The sequence below is a fragment of the Branchiostoma floridae genome, chromosome 16 (genome assembly GCF_000003815.2).
Source record: "Branchiostoma floridae strain S238N-H82 chromosome 16, Bfl_VNyyK, whole genome shotgun sequence".
Taxonomy (NCBI): domain Eukaryota; kingdom Metazoa; phylum Chordata; class Leptocardii; order Amphioxiformes; family Branchiostomatidae; genus Branchiostoma; species Branchiostoma floridae.
Genome location: NC_049994.1, coordinates 1,519,204 through 1,533,667, shown reverse-complemented (window position 1 = coordinate 1,533,667; position 14,464 = coordinate 1,519,204).

Genomic DNA, 14,464 nt, shown 5'->3' with positions numbered 1-14,464 from the left:
CCGGGGGTTGCGTCAACAGAGCCCGAACTTTGGACTGTTGCGCGTGATGTTTGCAGACCGTTTGAAACTTCTGTGCAAGGAGCTATAGGGCGTCCTCTGTATATTTCTTTACTTAAGGGTGTGGTTACTCACTTTGAAAATATAAGACAAAAAAGGGAAGACTTAAGCAATGCCCTTGACCTTATAAGCAGCTCATTGTTGATTTCAATATGACCACACCCTTGGAAGTCTGTCAGGAGCAAAGACCAGGATAAAGGAGTTTAATATTTCCCTGACCCAATTTTAGACTGAAACTGTGCATATATTACAATACCTATATCTATACAACACATGCACATGCATAGACTCAACCTCGTAGCTTACTATTCAGTCAATCGGGACCCGCATTTAATTTTGGTGTCTTGAGTTACTGATAACAGTTAAGTGCCTGTACATTTGTGCTTGGAAACATAGTAAATTTGTAACATTTGAGAGTGTACAGCTTGGCGTATGTAACGTACAGACATAATTTGCTTGTTTGTTTGTTTATGATTACATAAACATTGATTAACACATTCCCGACAAAAGATTTCCGGATCTTTTTTTTTTTTTTTACATTTTTCCATACTAGAAGTTGCATGTCACTGTTCCCGTCATGATGACTATACAAATCTGTTTGGTGAACGGTGGAATGTTGTGACGTCACAGCACCATTCTAAAGCGGGTACAGTAGAAGCCGCTTAATTGCACACCTCATTTGCCAGTGCATTTCGTGCAATTATCCGAATGGTGCAACAAAGTTATTAAGCAGGACCGCACCACCGTGGGATTTGGGGATGTCATGCAATTAACTGGCTTGTACTGTTTCTCACTGGGCATGTTTCCGAAAGACATGCGTCAACAGCCGCCAAACAACGCCAATTTTAGTATGAATTATTTGAAGAACCTAAAAAACATCATAGTTAGCAAAATAGTGAAAATATGCGCGGACTAGACGCCTCATAATCATCATTTCTCATCCTCTGAGGTGCAGCAACTAGACGTCTATAGACCCCAAATAGGCATCGATAGTCCCCCAATAGGCACCACAATCATGATATATTGTAATCTTAATCGTAATATGTCAGTTCTAAGGCTGGTTTGTCCTGATAAATCTATAAGTCTGTTCGTTTTCGTCATTTTTGTAAACTGTAATTGTATTTCAAGGTTATACGCATATTGATTATATGATGATTATATTTGATAATATGCTGTGTCAAGTATCATAAGTGAACATCTTTTAATTACTGCAAATCTCTTTTTGACGCATTTAATGATTCTACACTTTTTCATCCAATGACAACACTGCAATTTGCAATTTCGGGGCATAACTGCAAAGTGTCATGTCTCTTATCAATATCTGCTAAATCTGAAATCTATTTGGTCATTGCTTTCCTATCGTAGTTCATTTGGAAATCAGAAAACGGGAGGAAAACAAGAGAGAAATGTGATCAGAGCTGTGTGGTCTTGCCTCTCGAGCTCTGAATCTACTAAATAATGTTAAAATGTTTGATGAGGATTTCTTCTTGAAATAAGTATATCTGATTTTCAACAGAGCATTTTGATCCACACACATCCGGTCACTGCTCAATTGTCCAGGATTTCTTCCTATCTCTCTCCCCTAGCGTTACTGGGCGTGTCGTCCGGAAAGTAATAAACATAATGATTTGACTTTTGAAAGACATTCGTAAAAGGCTTTAAACTTTAAAATAATGCCCCTAAATTTGAGTTATGCATCTCATTTATGGGTGACGCCACGGAATTATCAATCACCACTTGTAGGTATATACTAGTACATGCACTAACAAATCGTCACCATATGTTTGGCACGTTTACGTTGTATAGTTTTTGATCGTTGTAGATATGCACATTTTGTAGGAAGATGAATAAAGCCCGTGAAAAAAACTGTGCTCATGATGACTCGCCAAAGCACGCCATGTTGAGTCACCGTTACAGTCGTATTCAACGCTACATGTACACACATGATGATGTCACCAATGACACGATGATACAACAGTTCCTGATTATAGGTATATAACATACTGTTGTACAGCATATACACCCTTCTGATGTTACTAGACATCGGATCGTACAAATTATTATTCTAGTTCTCTTTTCCACATTTTATTGACAAGTCATAGATTACAGAGCATTCAAAGATATTCACCTACTCACTTGTATCACCATAGGACATACGGCTAAATATAAACAACTAAAAACAATCATTATAAAATATTTACACTGGCATTTCCTTATCATTTTACACACTAGTCTACCTTTACTCAGTCATCTAGCCATATGCAATACTACTTGTATATACTATAACACATTTACATATTGTTGCAGGGGCCATTCCCACTGGCTTTTTGGCTAGGGTTTGCTCCCTATGACTTTTTACAGGGGTGTTTTATCCCCCTTGGATTTTCTGTGCTAGGGTTTCTTCCCTAGGACTTCTGTGCAGGGGTGTCATCCCTGGGTTTCTGTGCAGGGTTTTCCTTCCCTGGTTTCAATTTTACACATATCACTTGCGTCACTGTTGCGCTTCGTTGATGTGTACATCATGCGTGTTAAGCGTGTTAGCAGTTATTAGTCTGTGACCAGACCCTCTGGTCGACAGACTTTTAGTTTTGTCACGTTTACGCGCGTTCGCAGCTGTATCTGTATGTTCCCGTTGTCTGAATTCTATGTGGTTTGGCAGGTCCTTTGTACTGAGGTTGACGATGATGCACGTGAACTTTTTTTTGCGGCAGGTGGTTTTATTATGGATTTTATAAAAATAACACCCCTACAATTTGTTCGTCTTGCGGTGTTTTGGTCCAGATCCTCTGTATGTGGGTCATGGTGTCATTGGAATTTGTCAAGCAGATGCGTGGTGTTACCTGATCGTCAAAGTTATTCGCGTTCGCATCGGTATCTGCATGTTCCCGTTGTCGCATACGTACGTTGTTTGGCAGGTCATCTGCACTGAGGTTGACGATGATGAACTTTGTTTTTTTTTTGGTTGTTTTTGCGGCAGTTGGTTTTATTAGGGACGCAATAAAAATAACACCCCTACAAAATGTTCATCTTTCGGTGTATTAGTCCAGATCCCCTGTATATGGGTCATGCTGTAATTGAGATATTGCAAGCAGATGCGTGATGTTCTCTGGTCGTCAATGTAACGCGCGTTCGCATCTATATCTGCATGTTCCCGTTGTCGCATACGTTTGTGGTTTGGCAGGTTCTCTACACATAGTTGGACGATGATGCAAGGTGTTTTATTTTTTCGGCAGCTGTTTTTATTATGTATGTAATAATTTCAGAAATCACCCCTGCAAATTGTACGTTTCACAGTGTATTGGCCCATGTCTGCATATGGTGCCCGTTGAGGTAATTGGGTATAGTTAAGCAGATGCGCGATATGTGCAAGAATTTTACGCGCGTTTGCTTTCTACCTCTTATTCAACAAGTTAAATTTTATCCGTACTACTTTATGTACCAGCATCATGGACCCCGGGATTCACCCATTAACACTGTGTCATGCTACCTTATGGCTTCACACTAGTTAAAAACTTATCGCACAGTTCATCATCAACAGCTGTGTGTTATCGTATGTGGGACATGGGAACCGACATCTAATGTTCCACTAATGACCCTGTCAATCAAATACCTCCTGTCGCCGTTTGCAATGAAGCGTGTAAGAATTCTCGTCCCAAATGAAGTTTAGCCATATTATATTCCCGGACTTCGACTAAGAAACATCAAGGTCCTATTCCGTGCTTCATACTTATTACGTCCATAACAGAAACATGTTAATACTTGGTGCGTTTGTCAGTCTGCCTGTCGGTCTTGTAGGTGTGTCTGTGTGTGAATGTGCCTGTGTATTAGAGTAGACCATCCGGTAACTTATCGTCACCATATCTTTTTGACTTTGGCCACATGTTATCTCACAATCCATACCTGTTTAGTAAGATTCACATGACACAGAAATATTAGGCAACTTTAGATACAACGATATATCTAACACCATGAAAAGAATCATATAGGATATAAGCACAACGTCACACACCAAAGAAGACAAAACAACCAACATATACCAGACCGACGTCACAGACTATGTTACCTACGGTCACTTGTTAGGATTGGCTTTCGTCACAGTAAACAGACTAGTACTGATTTGAATGTTACCTAACTAGTAGGCAGGGTGTGCATAAAGTGAATTGAACAATCCAAAGAGCAATCATTGACATTAAATGCATAGTGTACTGCATTTTTGACTCTGGCATCATCTTTATGTTGTTCCAGTCTCTCGACATTCTATCTTCTAGTCTCTGCAACGTTTTCAAATGCAAAACATCTACTCTAAGCATTACACAACATCGGTCTGTAACGTGATACAGCACTGCCATTCTTTGAGAATGTTTGATAAGGCATTACAACTGTTTGACTTTAAAGAATCTCGACTAAATCTGAACACGTTATTCTAATATTTCAACAATTATTAGATGTCCAGATCTAAAGCTAAGGGCACAACCCGCCTTACGTACAAATACTGTCTACGTGCCAAAACGTGGGCAATCTTTTGGGGTCCGTAAGTGGTAACTCCGTACGAACTTGTAGGGAATCCGACGGATTTTGGAGCACGCAGACACGCCGTAGAACTTTACGTGCAGGCAAAACTTTGTGTGCCATCAGGCTGTGAATTCGCTCCCCGTACGTGCCAGTACGGGCGACGCGCCTGCCCTGTACAGCCTGAACGTGTTCAGAAGTACGTGGCGGACGTGGCCTCCCCAAAAAGCGTACGGACAAATTGCAAGTACGGCGGGCTGTGCCCTTAGCTTTAAGGTGGGGTCACACCTGCGTATATTTTCTAGCCGCATGAGCGACCGTATAACGAATGCACACATAGATCACGATTTAGTACCGTGCGTTCTGCGATCGGGTTGCGCATACTACGCGTACTGATAGCGTGATCGACGCACACTCCAGATTTGGAATAAATACGAAGGTGCATCTGAGTCCAGACAAAAAAAATCAAAATATCAAGATGGCAGATCCAGGCCAGGACCGACGAATTTGTACCGGGGGCATGCAGAGATGGTCACAACTTGCAGGACACAATGAATGTAACTGGTCCCAACAGAGCCTCCAGGGAAGGGAAGATGTAGAGGAACCTGCTGAAGCACTGGGTCAATTTGTGTAGCACACGTGTCATTTTGTGTAACAGATATTTGACTTTATTTGCTGATAATAGTACTTTTTTGTGTGTAGAACCACGTGATATAAAGGTGCAATATAGAGCCATATTACAACTTTGAAAGAGGGCGTAAGGTTTCATAATTGTTTAATTTACGTGTTTGATAAAGATCTTGAATACGTTTTATGGTGTGTAAGAGTGTGATTTTTATAGTAGTTGAAATACTAAGATGATAGGGGAAATCGTTAAGGACAAAGTGAAAACAAACACAATCTTAACAGTGCACATATTTTTTAAGGTAAATGATAGCCCACATTACTGTAAAAGTACAGTGTCACTGCTTCACTGCTTCGCAAGTAAATAAAAAAAAAACTCTTCACTGTTTACTTGTCAATGTTCTACTTGCACTGCCTGTGAACAAAAGCATACGTAGTACAAAGTGTTCCTCTAACAAATTTAAAAATACTGTATTGGCAATGCTCGCAAACAAAAGTATATGTAACACAAACTGTTCCTCTGACACACCTGAAATGCGTTAGGAATGCAGTTAGCACCAGGTGCGTCAGGCATGCGGTCGGTAGACGTTGTGTGCGTACGCCCAACATACTTACCCCATACGAATCTATTCGCAGTACGGAAAATTTTGTTGCGCATTTCAGTTGCAATCATACGCATCTCATGCGAAATGAAAACGCTGAAGTCGTAATTCAAACGCCAGATGGGCTCGACGTACAATTTAATTTATTCCAAAAAATTCCAAATGTTGGGCGTTCGGCCGCGTATTGACAAAATTTCATGCGGAACTCACGCGCACTTGAAAATATACGCAGGTGTAAACCCACCTTTACCTATGCAGCAGCATCTACTGGTGCTGTTATGCGTGAAATAACGACGAAATGGCCACGGAAACCACACCCACCCTTGGTGCAGATACACCTACGTCATATGCATGTGCGAAGCTTAGCATGCGCAAGACGCAGTAGTTGATGAAGTTTATCATCTCTGTTATAACGTTACCTCATTTCTGTTATATTTCATATGACCCTTACCCCAAACCCATGACCACAATAAAAAGCTTCAAACAAGTGTGACACCCCGTTGGAGCGTCTGCATGGGGGAAGGGGTCCCGAAAGCGCTTTAATCTAAGTTCGAAAAACAAATGCTCGTATACTTCCATCAAGAAGGCGATTACGATAAATGTGGTCACCAAGCTATTTCAGGAATTACGGTGCTGAAATAGCCTTTCTGCATATTCATTACAGGGGATTAATGTACGTTACCAGTCTTATGGAAAAGGAGTGTGCACGTCCTCCTGCAGGCCTATAGGACAGTGTAGAAAGATGACAAGAACTTCAAACAGTCCTATTATAACTTTAGATTGGTCCATTTAAGGTAATTGATCCGTTGTCAGAGTGGCAATCGCCAGTCCTATCGAACAAATTTGTTTTGAATTTTAATCCAAGAAAAGTACGATGTGGGTCTGGGAAGTACATATATATATATGGACATAAAAGTGTCGATAACGGTAAGATGTGTATGACTTTTGTCTGCTAATTGGCAGAAGCTTGTGTGGCTTGGTATGGATTATTGTTAAAAACATATTTTCCCATCTTCTTCTTTGCATGCAACTTTCCTTACCATGCTAAAATGCAGTATGTCACTCAAAGACTGCTCTTCTTGTGGTTTGAAACAAGGTATCCTGCATGTGAAGACAGATACATTGAGTGGAAAGCATTGATTTTATTTTGCTTCACACGACACCAGCAATCGTGTTAATAACAGTTCTCAGTCTCACTCACTCATCCTCGTACCCTGGGAAAACGCAGACTCCTAGAGCCGCGCCCAAGGTTTACCGATCCCCGCAACACGCGCCCCCGGAACACCCCCTGCCCAACACCCGCCCGCCTGACGAACCAGCTGGCCTCTCAATTATCGCTTGCCTCCACGGATAAGCAAGCGATAGTCGGGGCCGGCGTAAGTGGGGTCAGCTGGTAGTGGGGCGGGTGTATATAGTTGCGGGAGGGCGCGCGTGAGGGAGACGGGTATCGGTAATTCTTCTTTGCGAAGCTTCTTTAAGCCGGTTTCCCAGGGTATCATCCTCGCCGCATATCAGTCTTCGCTGAGGCGGGCCGTGTACAGTTCTACATTCACAGAAAATTCAGCACTACTTACTTATAAATCTTATTGTGTTATATTCAAAATGATTTTCAGTAATAAGATATGTAGGAGCAATATGCACACATTAGTCATTACAGCCATTGATATTGGCGGCGTTGTATACACTGATTTATTATCTATACCATGCAATAATACAGATGTGATGTGCCATGTCACTTTTTATCATAATATCATAATACGTAATTTGTAGTTATTTGTTGAAGATGATTTTCTCCACTCCCATCAATGGTACTTCCACTGCCACAGACACCAGGAAGGCCAAACCGTAGGATAGAGTCACGTGTCCCAAGAAGAAATAGATCTGGAAAAAAGTCAAACGGATGTTGAAAGTCAGTCAACCGATGGTCATGAGAGAAGAGCTTGTTCTGTAATATTCAAGTCCCGTTCGTTTTTATGATAGACAAGTTTCTTTTTTTGTGAAACAATGAAAACCTGAATACTTTGCCAGGAAGGTCATGTTTTCGGTGTCGTTTGTGTCTGTCTGTCTGTCTGTCAATTCGGGGTCGAGAAAATGACGGGCAAGCGCTGTATTTGACCCCTAGTGGCTTTCTAAGGTACTGCAGCGGGTTTAGTACCACCTGGACATGTCAGTAGTGATGTCATAGTGGTGCAAAGCTCTTGGGGCAGGGAATACGTGGTATAGGTTTGGACCCCCATGCCGTATTTTTTCAACTGCAGAATCTTCATGATTTTTTGTATGTAGATAGCTAAAGTGATGATTTACATAATCAAAAACTAAAACTAAAAAGCTAAGTAATGCAAATCAGGAGTAATGATTAACGTTTACATACATGACGAGGAATCTATAAATCCGCTGCATTCCATTATAGGACTCTCAAACACGTGACATATGTTATTGAGAAAGAGATGGATATCGATAAATATCAATTCTACAAATGAAGACCTAATTTGGTTTATTTAGAAAACCGCTAAGATTCCAGAGTGTTCAATGGTACAAAAATTCATTCACTATACATCTGCATCCCAAAATAACGGCATTTTAGGTGAAGTGGTATTTGGAAGTAAAGTAAGGAAAGGTGAACACTATTAGTCATCAGTTATGCAAATCAAGGCTTTGCATAATTCATGAGGAAATACTACGATAGCCTTCTTTGCTGATAGAAGACATTTATACTTTAAACAAATTATGTCATTTGGGTGAAGAAGATCAACCAACATGTCAGCATATATAGTATTTGCAAATGTGGACCAGTGAGAAACATTCCTGATATGTCACTGGAAACGGTTAGCATAATTCGGCGAAGGTATGAAGTCGTGGAACTCTAGTTTGTATTTTTTCAATTCCCTCCACCCAGCTCACTGTCTTTGGTCATGGCCTTATCGTTCAGAAAAGCGAAAAAGGGACGCACTAGTTAGCAGGATGGCAGATGATGATAAGATGCAACCTTTCTCAAACTGTGTCAGACCCTACCAGGATTACAGTTAACAAGAACGGTCACAGAACCGCTACGTGTATCGATCTGGCTTTTACAAACTGCAAGGAAAGGTGCACAATAACAAAGTCAACGCCTCTGGGTTTTACGGATCACAACATCATCTACTTGACAAGGAAGACTAAGGTTCCAAAGACTCAGCCACATATTTGTCTATAAAAGAACCTACAGTAAGTTCAACCCGGACGACTTCCAGCAAGACATGAGCATGGTACCTTGGCACATTGTATACGATGAGTCAGATGTAAATGAAGCACTGCACCTGTTTACAACATTGTTTTGCAATGTAGCCGATCAACATGCTCCTGCTAAAAGACGGACTGTGAGGTCGAACCCGGCAGGTTGGGTGGGCGATGAACTTCGAGAAGTAATGAGGCTCAGAGATGACGCTAAGAAGGAAGCTCTTGCGTCAGGCCTCGTTTCAGACATGTGCATATACAAGAAACTAAAGAATGCAGCTGTCAAGCTAAATCGGAAAAAGAAAGCCGCGTTCTTCAAATCTAAGATAGCTGAGTCCAGAAATGACCCAAAGGAAATGTGGAGAACACTGAATGGAATGATGGGTAGAGGGCTTCGTCGGTCAGCCTGTACTGTAGAGCGGGACGGAGAGATCCTCACTAAGGCAGGTGATGTAGCGGACTACTTCAACTCATTCTTTACTCAGAAGGTGAACTCTCTGAGAGCAGGGTTGGACTCGCAAACAAACGGGGACCTTCTCCAGCTGATAAGGGATAAGGTCATGGTGGGAAAGGACTGTAGTTTTGACTTTCAACTGACACATTGGGAACAGATCCACAAACACCTTCTGTCCTTATGTGATGGGAAAGCTACTGGACTTGACAATGTCGACAACAAGCTGTTAAGGTTGGCGGCCGATCAGATTGCCAGACCACTGTGCTACATCATAAACTTATCGCTCATTACCTCTGAGTATCCGACGGCATGGAAAAGAGCCAAGGTTGTTCCTCTGCCCAAGTCGTCAACGACTCGTTTAAGCGGGCCGAACAGTAGACCAATAAGTCTCTTACCTGCTTTCAGTAAAGTGATGGAGAAAGTTGTGAGTTCTCAAATATCGGACTATTTCAAAGTGAATGACCTGATGTCACCCTACCAACACGCCTACAGAAAACATCACTCGACATGCACTGCACTCTTGCAACTAGTCGATGACTGGTATCGTAAGATCGACCAGGGTAACATCGTCGGGGTCATATTCTTGGATTTTTCCGCTGCCTTTGACTTGGTGGATCACAGCTTTCTGTTACAAAAACTGGCGTGCTACGGTTTCTCAGACACAGCAGTGCATTGAATGGACAGTTACCTAGCAGGAAGAGAACAGTGCGTACACTTCAACGGCACGAACTCGCCGTTTAGGGAGGTTAATTGTGGCGTACCCCAAGGTAGTTGCCTTGGCCCCTTGCTGTTCACAATATTTACAAATGACCTACCTTTTGCCGTGAAGGAAACGGTCCCCGGAATGTACGCAGACGACACATCTGCATACACGTGCTCACCATCAGTGGAGACAGTAACGGTCAATTTACAGGAAGATTTGAATAATATATGTAACTGGGTGAGGCTAAACAGACTGTTCTTGAATGCAAATAAGACAATGTGTATGTTGCTTGGGAGTAGACCCAAAATGTCAAAGAAACCGAAACTCACCTTGTTTGCTGACGGTTGTCCTATACAACAAGTAACAACAATGAAGCTACTTGGGAGCACCTTGAATGAGTGTCTCACGTGGGACCTTCATGTAGAAGAAACCATAAAGAAAATGGCTAGGTCCCTGGGCGCCATCAGAAGGAGTGTTGCATACTTGGATCAGTCCTTAGTGAAAATGTTAACAGAAACACTTACCTTGCAACATCTTGACTACTGTGCAGCGGTTTGGGCTTCTACTACACAAAAGAACATCACCGCGCTACAAGTGATGCAGAATAAAGCAGGCAGACTTACCTTGGGAACTAACCGCACCCCGATCAAACATATGCACAATGTCTTATCATGGTTGACTGTGAGCGAAAGACTCTATGTAAGCAGCATGTGTACATTACGCAAGGTACTCCTTGCCAGGGAGCCGTCTTTATTGTACAGTAGACTACATTTGGTATCGGGCCAGCATAGTTATCATACAAGACACGCGGCACGGCAAAACATAAGAACTGAAAAACCAAAAACAAACAGCCTGAAAAAATCCTTTACATATAGAGCAGCAACAGATTGGAACAAACTATCACATGAGCTGCAAACTGCGAACACATCTAGGATTTTCAGACGGCAGCTGGTGAAACATATGCGAGACTTAGCTAAAGACACATGAGGGGCTTGATGATTTTTGGATAAGGCACATGCGTTTTGTTTAATGATTTTTATTGACATGTTGTATGTGTGTATGTTGCAAACTGTATGTGTCCAAGTATTATGTGTATTACTCCTGGAAGATTAGTTGTTGCATTGAATGAACTAAAGGAGTTAATGAGCAATAAACAATAAACAATAAAGCTTGCATAATGTACAAGTATTGTATTTGTTAGTGACTGTCGCAGAGTTAATCTTTACAGAAGTGTACATTAACGTACCATAGTGAATGTGGTGTAGTGGATGGGCACCTCCAAGGTGAAGTATACTGCATCTATCAATTGAAAATGTATGAGGTAGGCACAGTAGGTCAGTCGGCTCAGGGGCACCCAGGCATCCCAGGAGAGGATGATGTCCACCACTCCTGTAGTGAACAAAGTACGTCACAACGGTCAATGGGAAATAGTGATCCAATCTAACTTAGCGGGTAGCGTTTATTCGTATTTCTGACTACAATATTTTGATATGGAACCTTCAGAGTTGCACATTACGACTGCTAAACGCGTGAGATCGCGTGGCGCAGCGGCAGCGTATTTTCCTCGGGACCGAGAGGTTTCGAGTTCGAATCCGGCTGCCGTGTTACCGATCTTGTGCCCTTGGGAAAGGCACTTTACACGACTTTCCTCACTCTACTCAGGTGAAAATGCGTACTTAATAGAGGGCCGTCCCTCGGATATAGGACATAAAATGGAGGTTCCGTGTCTGGGGAGAGCCATACCTCAGGCACGTTAAAGAACCCACCACACGTGCTACAGTGCGGTATGAGTGGTGCAAAACCTACAGTCCCTTGGCCGCACCTGTTACATTTATTGAAGTCCAGATATTGTAAACAATGGAATTATGCAATTTCCACATCAATTATGCAAATTAAGTCCTCATTGCATAACATGTATATCATTATGAACAAAACACAAGAACTGAAAAACTTTGCCTAAGCTACCCTCATGCATAAAATGATGTCAATCCGTCATTCGAAAAGTACCCTTGCAGTTCCAAAAATAAATGTAGGGGGCTGAAACTTACCCCCACTTTGGCATGACGCTGAAAGCTATCTACCACTAAAATGTTAAGAACATATCATGTCCGGGACAAGAATTGAAAAAACTGCTATGATAGATTATTCTCGTTAATTATGCAAATGTAATCCTATTTTGCATAATTTGTATTTTATCTTGTACAACATTGTCTATGGCACCTACATACTAAAAATCATAAAAATTCGTTGTTCCCTTCTTGAGTTATCCACTTCAGAACTTTTTGACAAAAATACCCCTGCTATCCCAAAACTAGTTGCTAGGGGGCACAAACTTATGTCAGTTATTCCTGCGCACAAGAGCTATCTAATGCTAAACATTTGTGACCATACCTTGTTCAGAGCACGAGATAGCAAACCCGGAAGTTGCGCTACAGTACCAAGGGAAGCCGCTAGGGGCCCAAAAATCTAATCATTTTTAGCTTTCATCACACCTCACCAACACACCAAGTATGAAACTAATCCATTCAGCCATTCTTGAGTTATCTTGTTGACAGACAGACAGACAGACAGACAGACAGACAGACACACAAACGCTAGTGAAAATATAACCTCCATGACATTTCATAATATACGTATTCGTAATAACCAATAACCAATATAACTTCTAGATAATTTTAGTTGTACTGCTTGACAAAGAGTAAAGAACAGAGACTTATTTAAAATAATGCCCTAACGAAAACAGTTTTTGCGCTAGACATGAAGCCATTCAAATATTCACATGATGTACTAATATATGACATTGTGCTTTTGATTCAAAACAACAACAGTAAGTACACGTCTAACGTAGGCAGGAGCTATGTTTGTACCTCCGTATCCATGATAACATGCAACAACCACCCAGCCAAGCGCCATGGCCCAGACAGTACGGTGGACAGTCAGGTACAGTACGTTCTCGGCTTCCGTCTGGAGAGTAGTGCCGTGGTACTGGCCGTAAGTTGCATATAGCACAGCCATGGCAGAGGCAGCAGCAACGAGCCAACCAATAGTCATCAGCAGGCGAGAGGTCTGGTGTGGAAAGGCAAGTTAATACCATCATTGTTGCCACCGTTTGTGGTCTTCTTCAGATTGATGAGCATTAGCAAAGCGTTGATAACTCTCAACCCTATATCAAGACCAGGAAATTCTCGCTACACTTAAAGGTATTAAACAAAAATTTGAGTATTGAGTATCTTATTGATATGTAAGTCTGCCAGGTCTTTTGTTACCAATATGACGTCAGAATATGACGTCAGAATATGACTGGTCATATGTCCGCCATCTTGACTCGCCGAGCTTGAATTTTCTTTTTTTACATATAACCCCAAATCCCAATAGAAATCGGACTAATAATGTTCATATGAATATGTTTTGTTAAAAAGATGCTGAAGGAATTTTTGTTAAAAAGATGTTGAAGGAATTTTAGTAAAACAATCTGATTCTACCGTCTCGTCGCTAATGACATTGTCTGCCATCTTGGATTTTGACCCATGGCGTCATCAAATTAGCATAACTTATGAATATTTAATCACTAATGTAACATGCGTCGATGTAGGTTAGACATCCAGGTAATAAGATACGCCAAAAATAGTTACTCAAGCAACTGGATATGGTTTTGAAACGGTCTGACCGTTTCAAAACCATATCCAATGTAACATGTAATACATAGACTGTTAATAAAATAGGAAAACAAGTTTGGTTCAGCACAAAAGCTTGAAACCTCATTATTTAAACTTAAATTACTACTACTAGTAAATTTTGTAAAATAAGCCTTTAGAAACCCGCTGCCATGGCAAGATGAAAAATTACAAACTCATGTTTTTTTCGTAGAATGCTTACCAACATTATATTAGGGAAAGTCACAAATTTTCGTAGTCTTAGCACACGTCGTTCGGCAGTTATACGACGTGTCACAAACGCACAAACACTTGTTTGGCTCACCATATTCTTTATCTGTTTCGGTTTTATCTTGATCAGCAGCCAGCCAACAGTAACTCCCACCAAGTAAGGCCCGATACGGCAGTACGGCTTTATGTAGTACTTATGGGTGTCCCTGTGGATGGTAAATGTTAACTGTAGATATTTCTGTGAAATCCTCTACAGCAATGTAAAAGTTAGTACAGAAGATTCAAATGACTATTCATTTAACATCATAAATCGAAACATTTTCGTAATGTTAAGTCAAAGCAATGAGGAAGAGGATTTGTCAGCATAAATTATACAACAGGAATTTTAAATTCAGGATTTACAAGCGCTATGTTGTGA